Genomic DNA, 19,531 nt, shown 5'->3' with positions numbered 1-19,531 from the left:
GAAGGATCTACAACATTAATCCTAGGGCAAAATATATGTCCCATGAGATTAATCCAACTATCTTCAAACAAAACGCTGAAGGCAACCAATCCAAGAACAAGGAACTACATCAGAACCTCCGGGTCTGGCTGAAGATCATCTTGGGCACCATCCATCATCGCCCAACCTCAAACTCTTCAGACTACATCAACACAGACCAACATAAGCCAGCTGCCAGCTGAGCCTCCGAACTTCATGAAGCGTCCACGAGGACCCTCTGAGAAGGCAAATCAAGCCAAGAAGGCAAGACTAGGAGAATCCTCCGGATCAAGACCACGAGCACCTCTGCCTGGACCTTCTGGTAAGTCCGTTTCTCTTGCTCCTTCTTCACAAACACATAACATTGCTTCTTCTATCCCTCAACCCACACCCATCTATACAAACTCAGAAAGTCCTCCCTCAACCACCAGAACATCTCACCAACCATCCCAGAAATTTAACCTTGCCACCACAACCTTACCTATTTCTGACGCATAAATACTGAATGAAACCACCTCACCATCTTCATCTTCTTCTTCAGAATCACCCCCTACTACAACATTTCCTCAAACACAGAACACTCTGACCCCTCATCTCCCACTTTGGCCCAACTCCAAGCTCAGACCCTGGCCTCACAACAACCAACACAACCCACACCTGAACCAGAAATTACCTCATCACCCACATAACAACCAAACCCAACAACATCTAACCCTCAAACTTCTGAAACAACTCCAGCTGAGACTCAACCAAGCAACTTTGACACACACCCACCAAATACATCCGCTGAACCACAAACTCCCACTCTCAACCTAAGCCCTCCCACTTCTCCACCTCCACCCTCTGAACCAAAAAACACCCTGCCAACACTAGAGGAAGCAATAATGCTGTTTGAAGGAGCTTCAGTTGACAAGGTCAAGTCTCTGACCATAAACTCTGGCATCAGTGATGATCCTTCAGCTATTAGGACACACTAGAACAAAGTTATTGGCTGGATGACCGCTGAAGCCTTCAAGCTGAAGAGCCTCTCTGAGCAATTCCGAAATGACTTCATCAGAGACGCTGAACTAAGACTCCAGGAGCGTCTAGCCAGAGAAGCCGAGGAGAGAGCCCGCAAGGAAGCAGAAGAGAAAGCCAGATAAGAGGAAATGCAAAGGATTAAGGAAGCTGAAGCCAAAGCTCTAGCTGAGGCTACTGCTGCTGCTGAAGCTGAAGCAAAAGTTGCTGCTGAAGTTAAAGCCAAGGCCGCTGCTGAAGCTGAAGCTCGTCGTGCTGAAGAATCTGCCAACAGGGTAGAACCGGATGCTCTGACTCAGGGGGAGTCTTCCACCTTTGTCCCTCTGGTTCTCAAGACACTTGAAGATCTTCAGAAGGAGGAGAAAGAAGTCCGAGCCAGATTGGATCAACAGGATTCAGTCAATGTCAACATTCAGAATTTGCTGACCCAGCTGCTCCAGAGGATGCCTCCACCTCCCAACCCTTAGGCACCTAGGACTTGTTTTTTTTGTTTTGTTGCTCTGATGTGGTTGTTTCTTTCTGCTTTGCCTGTTTTTGCTTTCTCTAGCTCTAAATTGATATCTGTGCTTCTAGCCTTTTTGGTATATACATATATATATATATATATATATATATATATATATATATATATATATATATATATATATATATATATGTATATATATATATATGTATATATATATATATATATGTATATATATATATATATATGTATATATATATATATATATATATATATATATATATATATATATATATATATATATATATGTATATATAAAATATATATATATATGTATATATATATATATATATATATATATATATATATATATATATGTATATATATATATATATATATATATATATATATATGTATATATATATATATATATATATATATATATAGTATATATATATATATATATATATATATATGTATATATATATATATATGTATATATATATATATATATATGTATATATATATATATATATATATATATATATATATATATATCTATATATATATATATGTATATATATATATATCTATATATATATATATATATATATATCCATGCCCTTTTGCTCTTTATTTTACTTAGTCTTTTTGATTCTGACAAAAAGGGGGAGAACTAAAAACAGCTATGATGAAAATATATCTAACTCCTTTCAGTACTCTGCAAACATTGTTTAAAAAATTGGTTCTAATCCTTTTGACTTAGAAATTTGCAGAAAAGTATCTAGAAACATCATCTCATGGAAGCTCCGGTAAGAACTTCTGAACTCCCAGACTTATCTCAGGGGGAGCTCACTTCTATATGATCTAAAAAATTCTTATCTAAATGTTTCATCTCTAAAAATTAAGATTGTTTTGTCATCATCAAAAAGGGGGAGATTGTAAGAACAAAATTAGTTCTACAATAAAATTCCAGGATTTTGATGATAACAAAGGATGAAACCAAAAGTGGCACCCTAACGAAAATTCTCTAAGTGTGCAGGACTCTGAACAGCAACAAAAGTTGCTGCTGAAGTTAAAGCCAAGGCCGCTGCTGAAGGATGAATCTGGTCGTTTTATAAGATACAGACTCTGATCAGATACAAAGTACTAGAAGATCAAAAGCATATGAGGAAGAAGTGCGCTCTAGAAGTTCTAATTCTAGGCAAAACAAGACAGTAGAAAGAACCAGAAGCTCTAAACATCCACTGGACTTAGTTTTGATGATCTAGAAGACCAGTACTCTTAGAAGCTCTGATGTAACCTCAACACAATCTCCTTCTGACACAGAAATCTGAGATTACAAAGACTCTGATGAAGATTCTCCAAATCCAGAAGGAGTAACAGAAAGTATTTCTTCAAATGGAAAGGAAGTATTTTTAGAAAGAAATCATTCAGGGAGACAAATTGGTTATGGCAAGAAACACAGAAGTAATGACATTGAATGCTCATCAAAGGCCAATATTCTGTCATCACTCCAATGGTCCTGTTCACCACAACAACACACAGAAATTTCTTAACATTCTCTCTCAGTTTTTCACGAGTTGTTGCTCATACGTGAAAACACTTGCTTGATTATTCTGCTGTAATATTCGCTTACTCTTAGAAGCACTCTCTATTACAAATTTATTTTTCTAAATTGCTTTTGTTCCTCAAGTGACTTTGCGTAGTCTGTATACTTGGGAGGACTAAGAGATCACTCTCTTAGACGTTTGGTTGTATTAATCTTTCAAGATTAGTGGATTAAGTCCATTTTGAAGGCGAAATCACCTTGGCCGGGTGGACTGGAGTAGCTTTGTGTTATAAGCGAACCAATATAAAATTTTGTGTGATCTTACTTTTGAAAAAGCTTTTATTTTCTAAAACAATTCAAACCCCCCTTTCTTGTTTTTCTCACCTTCACCTATCTCATTCATATTTGTATTGGTTCATCTGACATAAAGTCATCGATGAACCAATTAGCCTTAAGACATTAGAGATTTCATTGGTCAAAGGAGGGAATGGGAAATAATAGGGATGCATATAAAGAGGGAAGGGAAGATAGAAACATAAATTGACCAAGGGAGGACTTTCATCAAATCAAAACCATTCATTCATTTTGAGAGATGAAATGTACATTTCATCAATCCCCTAAATCTAATGGTTTTGATCCAACAAAAATCAAATCAACCTTGACCAAGGCCCAAACAGAAATTCAAACATCACCACACCGTAAGAATGGCTCAACAAATTTTGTAAGCATTTTATCAATTAAAAATCCAATTAAAAGTGAATTAAAATACATTTTAATTTGGTCAAAACCTAAAATCCATTCAAAATACCAAATAAATTGCGAAGGATTTATCCTAGGTCAAACAAGGTCAAAGGATCTTAGATAAATTTTTTAACTATTTTTCAAAAGTCAGAAGTATTTTTAAACAATTAAAAATATGCACAAAAACATTTAATTCATGAAAAATATCAAAATTAATCCAAAAAATAATTTTAATTCAGAACATGGAAGAGAAAAATATTTAAATATTTTTGGTGAAAGTCCCATATTTTTCATATCAAAAATGATTTTAATTTGAATTAAACAAAATAAAAGGATTAAATAAAAATTCAGAAAATAAAAATAAAATAGAAAAAAACAAGGGCCATCAGATCTCCCTCATTAATTGAGGTGACAAATATGATGGCCTGGCGTGCGCGTTCCATGGTACATTGCAGTCAACGCGTGGCACAAGTGGTATTCAAAGGCAATGGCTCAAATTAAAACATTCAAACATGATTAGATGGCCAGGCGATATGCCAACACACCACTAGAGTTAGGGCCTCAGTCATCTTCTCTGGTAACCTCCACTGGACTAGTCCAAGCTCATCTCAATGGAAAATGAAAAACAAGGACACTATTTCAAATAGAAAATGCTCAGGATCTCGAATCTGGCCTCAATTTTCTCCAATTCCAAGTATATCAAAAGATACAGGGATTTGAATTTTGAGGATCATGAACTGAGTTGCTTCGATTTAACCTCAGAGCAACTCAATCTTGTTGCCTACATTCGTAGGACTTCATCCAACCAAAAATCAAAGAGAATGGTGAAGAATTGAGAGAGAATCAAAGAGATGAAATTTCTGAAAATTCACCTTCGAGGGTGCTTGAATATTGCTTGATCTAGCTTCCAATTGGCCTTGGCTTGACTTCTGAAGCTTGAAAGAGTTGAATTGGATCAAGGAAAGGTTTGGATTCTTGGAGTTTCAACTTCCAAACTGAAGTGAAATTGAAACTCGATTCTCAATTGAAAACCTTCAAGTTTGTCCTCTAATGGCGAGGGTTAGGATTGCAGGTTCAATGCTTGGGCAAGGTGTCCCCAATTCTGAGCATGAGGGGTCTTATTTACAGGCTATGCATTTTCATTTCACACACTTCATTCAAAATGTCAAAAATAGAAATCTCCCTTGCATGGATGCATGGGTGTGTGATAGGACCATCCAATGATGCTAAATGATCCATAATTCTGTGTTATTCAACCAAAAATGATGTCACATTACAATAGAAAAGGAAATGATTGTTAACCATAAATCTTACCAAATGGAACCTTGTGAAGAACACATGCGCAAGTCCCTCAATTCTTGGCCAAACGAGATGATCTTGTACTTTTTGGAAAGACGAGGTCAAGTGGAGCAACTTTCATGTTGAAAACTTTTCCATTTGAAACTTGGATCGTGATGAATGTTAAGGTTGAAGTTTGGAAAATCATTGAATAACTTTTGCTATGGGCTTCAAATGGAAAAGGTTCCTTCATCAAAGTAGTATCTATTTTAAACCTCTTCAATATGATTACAAATTTGACCTTATTTGGATTTGGCATGAAGGAGTTATGCATTTTAGAATTTGAGGAAAATATCTTGTTCAATGGTAATGGCCCAAAGTGACCTATAATGTTTCCTCTTGGCATATGTATTTGCAAGTTGAATTTGAATTTCTTTAAAGAATCAAAGTTGGATGGGACAACTTGAATTTGATCATGCAACTTGAATGGATTTTATTTCATAAAGATTGATCAAGTTATGGTCCTTGGAAGTTGACCTCCTAACTAGGGTTCAGACAAAATGACCTATAATCTTCCAACATAAAAAATAACTTTCCAAGAAAACCTAGCTCTTGAACTCAACATGAAAGTTGTTTGGAATCTCATAAGGAGTAACATTTATCTTGGAATAATTTTCATATGACACAAATTGCAGGATATAAGGTCTAGGGAATCCCAGTTTTGACCAGTTGACTTTCTCTGGTCAACCACCATGAACCAACTTGAAAACATGAAATTATCTTTTGGACTAATGGAGGATCATATATGCATAAGATGATGTAATATGAAGTATCCCTTGAAATATTTGATCAAATGATGAATAAACTTACTGAGGAAGTCACACAAGATACCCAGATGAATTAGGGCTTCCAAGGCAAACAAGCTTCAAAATATTGATGAATTCTTGATCAAAATGATAAATGGAGATCCATATATGATGTATAGATCCAATGTGAACCATATCTTGATTAGTATCCTTGCATTGAGGGTCTTAAACCCAAGATATAAGCTTGATGAGGCATAGGTGAACACACACACTACCTACAGAAGAAGTAAACTATAGATTGACATATTTTTGGTATTTGGGTTAGTAAACAAAGAAAAATAAAGTATGACACAATCTAATGTGCTTGATGATATTTCCCAATGTAAAACCATTGATAAAAGGGGTAAGGAGGTGTAGTGGGGTATTCGTTACCATTAGAGATATTGATTAAATCCAAGGTAAATCATACAAGTCGAGTCGCCACCGCACTTCTATTTATCCAAAGGAATGGTTAGATAACGAACAAAAACCTAAAAGTTTTATCGAATCAAAAACTACTAAAAATGTCAGAGATCTGGGTAAGGGGGTTGGTTATGCAATGGGAATGTTTTAAGCACCCAAAACATCCTAGGTACTCCTAGGGAGCCCTTTTCACAAGTGTTGTTATAGTCTAAAGGGTGTAGGTATATCTAAGGTACTATTTACTACAAGGAAGGTTAAAAGAAAATGACTCGCAAGGATGTCGCATCCACTGCCTACGTATCTCATCTGAGTATGAGAATCAGAGTCTTCGTAGCTCGGCTACCTATGGGTTAAAGAGATGTGTGCTCGGTAAGACGTCACGTGTTATGCCTACGTATCTCATCTGGAATGAGAATCAGAGCAAAATGTAGTTCGGCTCACTAGGGGTTAAGGATTGCGATCTGAACATGGACTTACAAAAGAGGACACCAGCTGTGTCAAAGGAGGGTGGGCAGTGTGTTCAACGTTCTAGCAGTAGGTGTCGTAGCTCGCTGAATCGAGTCTTAGGCAGTTACCTCTTTGCAATAGAACGGACTGACAAGCCACAAGATCGGAGACACACGAAAGGTCTAAAAGTGGGGAAGATCTGCTCTAGAGTTATCATGCAATATGGACCTAAGTGTTAGGATTTACAAAGGGGAACATATACCTAACGTTAGCATGCAAAGAATAAGGGAATTCTACCTATGTTATCATACAAAGGGTTCTACCTAATGGGTGCTACCTAAACGGAACAAGAGTCGACGGATGGAGCGCGGAGAGGAGTTACGGAAAAGGGTAGATGGCGATGCCGGAGGCAATCAACTTACAGGTAGATGGCGATGCCTGAGGCAATCGACTTACAAGAGGATGGATGAATGCGTGCTGGTTCTGTTAAGTTTTGAAAATGATTACTCGATGTTGGATCGAGCTTTTCATCTTATTTTGAAATGGTTATCGGATGTTCGTTTTAATTCTTGTATTAACAGGTGACTAAAGGAATAAAGAAATAAATATTAAACACTTTATGGGAGAGCGGTACATTTTTTATGAATGGGGATTGTTCATGGCAAACAAACAATAAGAATATATGCCTCACACATCACACAAGTAGGCAACAGTTATCAATCAGATCGGATAAATAAACAATATATAATCAAACTAAAGAATCAAATAATGGAGCATTTAAACAATTCATGGGAGTATGAACATGTTAAATAATCAAGCAATAGAAAGCATGAATGAGAGAAACAAGTATAAAAGATAACAGATGAATCAAACAGATGAAATTATGCACACGAAGGGTCCACTGAATAATTTAATGAGGAAATGAGGTAAGGACCAAATAAAATCAAGGTAAAAGGCCTCTAATACATGGCATATGAGATGAACGAGGGAGGATCAAAAGATCTCTTCAATTGAAATAAACAATCCCTAAGTCAAACATCAATCATAAAGAAGTCAACTGAAAATTCAAGTCAAATTAAAAAATAACAAATAAATAACAAATTAATCAAGAAAATTATGAAAAATTAAACTAAATAAATTGGGTCAGGACATCATCATCCCCCAAAAATATTTTAGAAATAATGAAAATTGGCACGTGAATTAATTAAAACAAAACATAGGTCAAACCAAAAGTCAATTAATAAGACTAGGTTAGAAATAAATCAAGAATAAATAGTAAATTAATCAAGAAAATTATGAAAAATTAAACTAAATAAGGTGGGGTCAGGACATTATCATCCCCCAAAAAGATTTTAAAAATAATGAAAATTGGCACGTGAATTAATTAAAACAAAACATAGATCAAACCAAAAGTCAATTAATAAGACTAGGTTAGAAATAAATCAAGAATAAATAGTAAGTTAATCAATAAAATTATGAAAAATTAAACTAAATAAGGTGGGGTCAGGACATCATCATCCCCCTAAAAGATTTTAAAAATAATGAAAATTGGTACGTGAATTAATTAAAATAATACAGAAGTCAAATTAAAAGTCAACAAACCAAACTAGGTCAAAAATAAATCCAAAATAAATTGAAAATGTGAAATGAAATTCCAAGAAAAGGTAAGGTTGACCATGAGACAGTGGTCAACCTTCATCCCAAAAATCAAATGCTAACAATAATTTTATGTCATAAAAATGAAATCAATAAAAAAAAGTGTGTTAAAATGGACCATTTAGAATAAATAATTAAAATAAAATATTAATATTAAAAAAATACAAAAATAAATTTTTTATAAAATTAAATAAAACGTTAAGAAAAGTGAAAAGTATTTTTGGGTAATTTTATGGACGAAGAAAATATTTTAAATAAGAAAAAGAAATATGAAAATGGAAGGACTAATGGTGATGAACATGGTAAGCAAGCGTAGATATATCAAAGCATGGCCATGGAAGAGATGAGTACCTAATGGAAAATAGAAGTGGAATGGAATTTGATATGTGATGAAGCTTTACCTCCTTGCCACGAAATTCCAATGCTCCTTTAGGGTTAGGGTTTCAGCTTCTTAAATAGGGTGGATTAGGTGTTCTCATTGACTTTTTAATAAGTGATTTATCCATAAGAATAAAAGTGTGAACTGAGGTGTAAAATGTTGTTATTTTGGGCCAAACTTAAGTGAATGGATGTCCAATGCATGGCCAAAAGAGGTAAAAAAACGTGACTGGTTTGTGCAGCATGCTTAGAAAATCTGATTGGGCCAGCCAGGCCCAAAATCTGCCTAGAAAATCAAGTCATGGTGCCCACTTTAAATGAATGTATCTCTCAAACCATGGATCCAAATGAGACGATTCCAAAAGGATGTGAAAGAGGACACGGCAAGGTACAATTGTTGTGAAGAAAGTATTTTCAAATAATGCCTTGAAGTGCAAGAAAACTGGCCAAGAAGTCTTGACAAATTTTGAAACAAGAGGAACAACTATAGCAAACTTTATATCTCTAGAAAGCTTGGAACAAGAACGCTAAAAAAATGTCTCACTTTGACTAAGCATAACTTTCTCAATTCTAATCCAAATGGATCAAACTTTATATCTCTAGAAAGCTTGCAACAAGAGGAACAACTTTCATGTTTGAGAAATTTTCAAATGGAGCTTTTATCTTGATGCAAAATGGGCTTAAAGTGAGTGCAACGATCATGAAAACTTGCCCTAAATGGAAAGTCAACCATTTCCAAATTAAGTAACTTTTCCAATTCCTGATTAAATAATGAATCCATGATTCAACCTTGATCAAATTTCACATGTAGGATCCCCTAGGCATGGATTTTGAGATTCAACTCTCAAAATGTCAGGAGTTGACTTTTCTGGCCCCACAGTTGACTTTTCCCAAACTATCTGATTCCCGATTCCATTGATCAATTGAAGCACTTCTAGTTCAAATAAAGAGCTGATTTTTTGTCTGTAGACCCTTGTGGACATATGGATGGCCTGTTGGTGTAAGCCCTAGAGGCCAATACTTTTGGTACTTGTATCGAATTATTTAAAGGCATTTTCTTTATTATGGTTGATTAATAAACTCACTGGAATAGATAGTCCGTTTAATGTATTAAGTGTGACTTAATCATGAGAACACATTAAACATAAGAACATTATTCTTAAAGTATCCGTAGTCGAGCTTTAGTGTGAAGTGGGATAACATTAAAGCATTAAGACTATTATGTTTGTAGACTGATGATCACATCTCATGGATCATGGATAAAGAGTTATCATGTCTTAAACATAGGTATGAATATTAGGAGTAATATTTATACCGGATTGACCCGCTATGAGAATACTATATAGAAAGTTATGCAAAGTGTCATAAGTTATTCTCATGGTGATAATAGTGTATACCACTATTCGACCTGAAACCACTATGGATCCTAGATGTAGAGTCGAGTGCTTTGTTGTTGATCCAACATTGTCCGTAACTGGATAACCATAAAGACAGTTGATGGGTACTCCACAAAGCATGCCGAGGGACATGAGTATCCTAGATGGAATTTTCCCATCCTGCGTAACAGGATAAATGTCTATGGGCCCAATATTGAACTGGACAAGGATGACACGGTCTATACCTTGTGTTCAATATAGACATAAGGGAAAAGGGGTAATTATACACATAATTATTATCACAGGAGGTTTTGTCAGATCACATGACATTTTCGTGACTTGGGTAGCAGTGATGTGTTGCTAGATACCGCTCACTATTTATTATGTTAAATGCGTGATTTAATATAATTGCCAACGCCGCGAAAACCTATAGGGTCACACACAAAGGACGGATTGATGAGAGATAGAGTAACTAAGGAACACCGTAAGGTACGGTGCACTTAAGTAGGAGACGAAATATGGTAAGGTACCAAATACTTAAGTGATTTTGGGCATATTATAAGATATGGGCCAAAATACACTTAAGTGGGCTTTTTAGCTTGAAGCCCACATAAGTGGTTCTATAAATAGAACCCCTTGGGTAGAAGCATTGTCACTCCACTCCAATTAGACTGAAATTCAAGTAGAGACTTGGAATTTTGTTTCCCTCTTTCTCTCACTCAAAGCCTTCATTCATAACAGCTAGCACTACGATTGAAGGAATCCGTTCGTGTGGACTGAGTAGAGACGTTGTCATCGTTCAACCTTCGTGATCGCCCCGTGGATCTGTATCAAAGGTTTTGATCATTATCAGAGATCTGCACCAAAGGTTTGAATCGCCACAAGAGGTAACGATTCTATCACTGATCATGCCCATTCGTAAGGATCACTAAATGGAGAATTTTTTAAATTCCGCTGCGCCTTGGATGGCTATTCTCCTACAGGGCCATGGAAAAGAGTTTCACCCAAAGAATCAGAAATAAACTGATTTTATACCAAACCCTAGTTGCACTAATTGTCAATGGATCTTTCTGAGATAATTGGGAACCTTCCTAGGCCAAGATGCCTCTCTAATCATGACATGGATGAGCTCCTCTACTTCCAACCAAACATTGCCTGTTGCAGGTAGCCATGAAACCCTAATTTCTGATTAAATCAAGATGAACACTCTGATAGCTTTGAATCCTTCACTGATGAACTGAGGACCATAATAAGATACCTGGACCCCCCTGAGACCCTTGAGACTTGTATACTTTGAAAATGAAGTCCAATTATCAATCTTGCTTTGTGTGGGCTCCTTTTGTTAAGGAGTGATCGATCAAAACCTGATCTCCATGTCACTAATGCAGTATGCAATGAGTATGACCTAATATGATGCTAATGAAGTGTAAAACAGAATCCCATGCTTCCAGGAAAAATGATGGGTAAATTTTGGGGTATTACAACTGCCCCTATTCAATCAACTGGAAACCCAAAAGGAAGATAGCAACGACTTTCGCACTTTCGAGGTATCAAGTGATTCAATACGATAAAAGCCCGAAAATTTACACTGAAGTGAAAAAATGAAGTAACTATGCTTGTCAGGAATCGGCCAAGAGGTGGTCTTGAAAAAGAATTCGTCTGGTACGGTGAGAGTCGGTCTGAACACCGAAACAAGGAATGTTAGCCTGAATACCAAAATAAATGGTAACATACAAATAACCATGGCCTGAATGCCGCTCATCAATCTGAATACTGGAAATGACTTCGATCTGAGCATCGGACGATACTTGATTATCAAACATCGGTCTGAACACCGGGAAACTGGCCTGAATGCCACTTCGGTCTGAATACCGGAAAACTGGCTTGAATGCCACAAGTTGCATCGACCTGAATGTCGGAAACTTCTTCGATTTGAACATCGGAAGACTGGCTTGAATGCCACTTCGGTTTGAATACTAGAAAACTGGCCTGAATGCCACAAGTTGCATCGACCTGAATGTCGGAAACTTCTTCGATCTGAACATTGGAAAGCTGGCATGAATGCCACTTCGGTCTGAATACCAGAAAACTAGCCTGAATGCCACAAGTTGCATCGACCTGAACGTCGGAAACTTCTTCGATCTGAACATCGGAAAACTGGCCTGAATGCCACTTCGGTCTGAATACCGGGAACTTTCATGCCTGTCAGCATCGGAAGAAATAGGGAAAATGATAATTGAGGCGGCGCGTGGGCCAACGACCGCTTCTGGGAATAATAAAGATAAGTCATGAACAATCTTTAGTCTGAGTACTGGAAACAACTTCTGGCTTATCACTTGGGATACCGAGAATGCCTTATGCTTTACATGCGTATGTTTGAATTTTTTAATGGCGTAATGCTCCATGAAAATGGAAATGCTACGCAATTTGGGAGGATGCAATGCAATATGACTCTACATGCAGGGATGCGAAATGCTTGATTAGAGAGAACGCCAAGCTGAGGCAAAGAATTCTGCTGGGGAAATGATCACAATCTTCTGGACCCTGGCAAGGCTGTTGAACTCTATGGGGAAATGACCCGTCACACGGTGTTCTGGAAAATAACAAAATATCGAGACTCTGACTAGGGAGAGAATGGCACTGAAAACTTGCTGCTGAGGAAAGCGACAGTGGTTCTGGCAACCCTAATCTGCGAGAGAGATGAGTCAACAGGGGAAGCAAACACCGATACGGTACCGAAATTCTACTTCAAGGAAAGAGACCATGGGTCTAGCGTCGAGATCATCGATCTGGCATCGAACTCTGAGGAGCAGCCGCTTCTGCTGGGAAGATATAGTCTGGCACTATCAATTCCGCTGGGGATATACAGTCTGACATTGTCAACTCCGCTGGGGATATACAGTCTGACACTGTCGACTCTACTGGTGAATGTATAATCTGAAACAAATGCTTGGGGAAGTACAGTAGTGAGAGCCTGCTGGGGATTGAAGAATCCAACGCTCGGACCAACTCTGCAGGGATAAGATACTAAATTCCAACTGTTGAGGAAAAACACCCGCGATCATTTGATGGGGACCTTAAGGAAATGCCCCGAGTGTACCTGTTATGAATAGACGATCCAAAGCACTTAAAATTTACAGCAATTTTCAATGTTTATTAAGCATGTACCTGTAAAGCTCTTATGTTTCATGATGCAATGTTTATCAAAAATTCTGACGTCATTTTTGCAAACAAAATTGTAAAATGAAAATGAACACAGAGATGTACTGAATAACATGATTTTATTGATTGAGTGGCCTCTGAATAGGTATTTAGATCAAGAAGCAATCCCTGGAAAGAGGTAATTGTACAACAGATAAAAACAGAAATTAATCTAATGGCAATGTGAAATGGATTTCTATCGGGTTCCAATTCTGCTATGATTCGCTCGTCTTCAAGATCCTCCAGATGATCAGCTTTCCGAAAAAGGTGATTGGACTGTTTCCTATCCTTCGGAAGTTTCCGGTTATCGATACGAGATGATATTCAGAACTACTCAGAATACAGCCATTCGCTTAATCCCTAACTTTTACCTGGATCTCCCTTTCGGGTTTTCAATCCACAGGGATACCCATTTTTGCCTAAGTTGCCCTTTCAGGTTTTCAACTTACCGGGTGTATAATTTTTTCATTTTTTAATCCCTAACTTTTTCCCGAACCTTTTTCATTTTCTTGGTTCGCCAGGATGCCCATTTTTTGCCTGGACTATTCTTTTTATCGTCCAGCGGGTCTATTTTATGCGAAGTATATTTTAACCGCGTCTGAGTTCACAGGGGAAGTGAAGTTTTCACCATCCATAGTTGCAAGCATTAAGGCTCCAACATAAAAAACCTTGGTGACAATATACAGTCCATCATAGTTAGGAGTCCACTTGCCCCTGTGATCTGTCTGAGGAGGAAGAATCCTTTTCAACACCAAATCTACGATTTGGAAGCATCGAGGACGCATTTTCTGATCAAAGGCTCTCTTCATCCGACTTTTATACAATTGCCCATGACAAATGGCTGCCATTCGCTTCTCTTAGATAAGACTCAACTCATTGAACCTTGTCCGAACCCATTCAGCTTTGTCTAACTTGACATCCAGCAGGACTCTTAGAGAAGGATTCTCCACTTCAACAGGTAGGACTGCTTCCATACCATACACAAGGGAGTAAGGGGTTGCCCCGGTCGATGTACATGCTGAAGTACGACACCCATGCAAGACAAAGGGTAGCATCTCACACCAATCTCTGTACGTAACGACCATCTTTTGCACAATCTTCTTTATGTTCTTATTTGCTGCCTCAACAACACCGTTCATCTTAGGACGATAAGGGGAAGAGTTGTGATGTTGAATGTTGAAGTTCTTGCACAACTCCTTCATCATTTTGTTATTGAGGTTAGAACCATTATCAGTAATGATTCTTTCGGGAATCCCATAACGACAAATGATTTCTTTCTTAATGAATCGGGTAACCACATGTCTGGTGACCTTCGCAAATGACACTGCTTCGACCCACTTGGTGAAATAGTCGATGGCAACAAGGATGAAACGATGCCCATTAGAAGCAGTCGGCTCAATCATTCCAATCATATCAATGCCCCACATAGCAAATGGCCACGGCGAAGACATCACATTCAGAGGATTTGGCGGCACGTGCACCTTATCAGCATAAATCTGACATTTATGACACTTACGAGCATATTTAAAACAGTCAGATTCCATGGTCATCCAGTAATAACCCGCTCTCAACAATTTCTTAGCCATTGCATGTCCGCCGGCATGTGTACCGAAGGAGCCTTCATGAACTTCTTGCATTAACATGTCTGCTTCGTGTCTATCCACGCATCTGAGCAAAACCATGTCGAAGTTCCTCTTATACAGCACATCGTCTTTGTTCAAGAAGAAACTTCCTGCCAATCTTCTCAAAGTCCTTCTATCATTGTTGGATGCCCCTGCAGGGTACTCTTGATTCTTCTGAAAGCACTTGATGTCGTGGTACCAGGGCTTGTCATCAACTACCATTTCAGCTGCAAACACATACGCGGTCCTATCAAGGCGTATAACATCGATCCTAGGAGCATAGTTCCACCGAATTACCATGATCATGGAGGACAGAGTAGCAAGAGCATATGCCATCTGGTTCTCATCACGAGGTATATGATACAGCCTTACTGTTATGAAGAAAGTCAACAGTCTTCTCGTGCAGTCTCTGTAGGGGACCAGATTAGGCTGGAGAGTATTCCAATCACCATTCACTTGATTGATCACTAGAGCTGAATCTCTAAAGATGTCCAGAGTCTTGATTCTCAAATCAATGGCTTGCTCGATACCCAAGATACAGGCTTCATACTTAGGTTTATTATTGGTGCACTCAAAAGTCAGACGAGCGGTGAAAGGCATGTGGGCACCTTTCAGAGTGGTAATGACAGCACCAAATCCACTTCCTTTGGTATTGACGGCCCCATCAAACATTAAAGTCCACTTTTCATCTGGATCAGGCCCCTCCTCAACAACTGGCTCTTCACAGTCTTTCATCTTGAGGAACATGATGTCTTCATCCGGAAAATCAAACTTCATTGGCTCATAACCATCGATCGGCTGTTGAGCAAGATAGTCTGACAGAATACTCCCTTTGATGGCTTTCTGGGATCTATACTGGATGTCGTACTCTGTCAGTACCATTTGCCAACGAGCAACCCTTCCGGTGAGAGCAGGCTTCTCAAATATATATTTGACTGGATCCATCTTTGAGATCAGTAAGGTTGTGTGAGTCAGCATGTATTGTCTCAATCACTTAGCAGCCCATGCAAGTGCACAACATGTCTTTTCAAGCATTGAGTATCTCGAATTGCAAACTGTGAATTTTTTACTCAGGTAGTAGATGGCATGCTCTTTCCTACCTGTCTCGTCATGTTGACCGAGAACACAACCCATGGAATTATCAAGTACTGTTGAATACATAATCAGCGGTCTCCCTGGGACTGGAGGCTTAAGGATTGGAGGATTCTGCAAATACTCTTTTATCTTCTCGAAAGCCCTTTGGCAATCATCATTCCACCTGATGGCCTGATCTTTTCTCAACAATTTGAATATTGGCTCACACGTGGCTGTTAGGTGAGAGATGAACCTTGCAATGTAGTTCAACCTTCCTAAGAAACCACAGACTTGTTTTTCTGTTCTTGGCTCAGGCATTTCTCGTATCGCTTTCACATTGGCCGGATCCACCTCAATCCCTTTTTCACTAACAATAAAACCCATCAGTTTTTCAGATCTCACCCCGAAAGTACACTTGTTCGGATTAAGCCTCAACTTGAATTTCCTCAAACGCTCAAACAGTTTCTGCAAATTCACAAGATGTTCTTCTTCCGTCTGAGATTTGGCAATCATATCATCAACATAAACCTCGATTTCATGATGAATCATATCATGGAAAAGAGTTACCATAACTCGTTGATATGTTGCCCCAACATTTTTCAGACCAAACGACATCACCTTGTAGCAGAAGGTTCCCCAAGGGGTTATGACACTTGTCTTCTCCATGTCTTCTGGTGCCATCTTAATTTGATTATAGCCAGAAAAGCCATCCATAAAGGAGAATATCGAGAACTGAGCCGTGTTATCCACCAAAACATCGATGTGAGGTAATGGGAAATCATCTTTAGGACTAGCTCTGTTCAGATCCCGATAGTCAACACACATCTGTACCTTTCCATCCTTCTTAGGTACGGGAACGATGTTTGCAACCCATGGCGGATAATTTGTAACCGCTAGAAACCCTGCATCCAACTGTTTCTGCACTTCTTCCTTTATCTTGACAGCCATCTCTGGTCTTGTTCTTCTTAGCTTTTGCTTGACCGGAGGACAATTCTCTTTGAGAGGCAAACGGTGTACCACAATGTCTGTGTCAAGCCCTGGCATGTCCTGATAAGACCAAGCGAAGATGTCAACATACTCTTGCAGCAATTCAATCAGCCCCTTCTTCACATTATCTTCCAAAGCAGCCCCTATCTTGATTTCTCTCTTGGCGTCCTCGGTGCCGAGATTAATCACTTCAACAGACTCTTGATGCGGTTAAATGACCCTTTCCTCCTGTTTTAATAACCTGGCAAGTTCTTCAGGGAGTTCACAGTCTTCATCACCCTCTTCTTTAGCTTGAAATATCGGATTTTCAAAGTCGAAGCGAGCCATAGCAGAACTGTTATCAATAGGATCCGTTGATGTGCATCTGCATGAGTGATGGTATGTGCTTATGAGTGTGAACAAGAAGTGGAAACTAAACAAAACATTGCCAAATGTATTTTTTTTTTATTTTTGAAAACTGTAAAAATAGAAAGACAGTGAACAAAATATTTGAATGCAAAAAGACGTCCTTTATTCATGATAAAAAATGCAGGTATCCACATAGATGAGCCCTACAATGAGTCATTACGCCCTGGGCGGAACGTAAGACTTGGATATGCATGAATAAACAAAGAAAATTACTCTTCAAGAAGAGTGACTTGGATAATCTCTTCAGAAGACCAGTTGCGGAGAACTTCACCCGGGACCCTTGGACGCACCCAGTTGTCAATGTCGCAATCACTATCCCCATCTTCTTTGTTGATTGTAGAGACCTGGCCATACTGAATGATTCCAGCATTGGAGAAAGTAATCGGCCCCTGACGAGTTTGAGGCATTGAAGTTGTAGAAGTCAATGTCGGCTGATACCCAATCCCAAACTTGTTTTCCTTTACAAGTAAATCAACCAGACGTCCCCAACCGGGAGCAACACATGAATTTACCAAGGCTTGTGCCTGCTTGAAGGACGACAAAGATGCACCTGCTTCAACTACTTCCACTGGAGCTGCATCCTTGACTTGAACTGCCTCAAAGGCGTGACACAAGGTCTCATGGATCTCACCTTCTACCTCTACATACTTGAATGTAGACAGGTTACTGACCAGAATATCCTCCTCACCACAGATAGTGATAATTCTTCCGTTGACCGGGAACTTGATCTTCTGATGCAAGGTCGAGGAGACTGCCCCAGCATTGTGGATCCAAGGACGAGCCAGCAAGCAGCTATATGAAGAACTGATATCCATCACATAGAATACAGTGTTAAAGGTTTGTGATCCAATCCGAATTGGCAATTCTAGCTCTCCGAACACCGACCTCTTAGAACCATCGAAGGCTCTTACCACAAGATCGGAAGGCTTCAAGATCTAACCTTCTACATCTAACCTTGACAGGGCTCTCTTGGGTAGCACATTGAGAGAGGAACTTGTATCCACCAGAACACGGGATAACATAGTGTCTTTACACTCCATCGAGATGTGCAAAGCCTTGTTATGATCGCGTCCAGCTGGCGTTAAGTCAGAATCAGTAAAACCCAACCTGTTGCTTGCATGAAGATTTACAACGATCCCTTCTAGTTGGTTCACTGAGATCTCCTGAGGCACATATGCAGCATTAAGGACCTTCAGGAGTGCCTCCCTGTGTGCCTCCGAACACAGCAGGAGTGAGAGAATAGATATCTTGGATGGCGTCTGAATCAACTGATCGACTACCTTGTAATCGCTTTTCTTTATAATTCTTAAAAGTTCGTCCACATCCATCGCAAAAGCAGGCTCAGAGCCAGCTTGTGGTGCAGAGGTACCCTCATTCACAACTTGCTTGCCTTTAGCCTTCGCCGCGGCGTCAACATTATCAGGTTGGGTAACCGGTGGTGAGAACAGCTCCCTAGTTGCACTGATTATCAATGGATCTTTCTGAGATAATTGTGAATCTTCCTAGGCCAAGATTCCTCTCTAATCATGACATGGATGAGCTCCTCTACTTCCAACCAAACATTTCCTGTTGTAGGTAGCCATGAAAGCCTAATTTCTGATTAAATCCAAATGAACACTCTGATAGCTTTGAATCCTTCACTAATGAACTAAGGACCATAATAAGATACCTGGACCCCCCCTGAGACCCTTGAGATATGTATACTTTGAAAATGAAGTCCAATTCTCAATCTTGCTTTGTGTGGGCTCCTTCTGTTAAGGAGTGATCGATCAAAACCTGATCTCCATGTCACTAACACAGTATGCAATGAGTATGACCTAATATGATTCTAATGAAGTGTAAAACATAATCCCATGCTTCAAGGAAAAATGAATGGTAAATTTTGGGGTATTACAGGAGGATGCTAGGGTGTGATCCCAAAGCCAATCCATATGATGAAATAGCATGAGGGAAATTTGGGTAGAAATTAGGGTCTTACAACTGCCCCTATTTAAGGACATTCTAACTGGGGATGTGAAGGTTAAAATCTTCGTATCAGCTCAGTA

The sequence above is a fragment of the Lathyrus oleraceus genome, chromosome 1, assembly GCF_024323335.1.
Source record: "Lathyrus oleraceus cultivar Zhongwan6 chromosome 1, CAAS_Psat_ZW6_1.0, whole genome shotgun sequence".
Classification (NCBI taxonomy): Eukaryota; Viridiplantae; Streptophyta; class Magnoliopsida; order Fabales; family Fabaceae; genus Lathyrus; species Lathyrus oleraceus.
Note: the sequence above shows the minus strand (reverse complement) of the source record.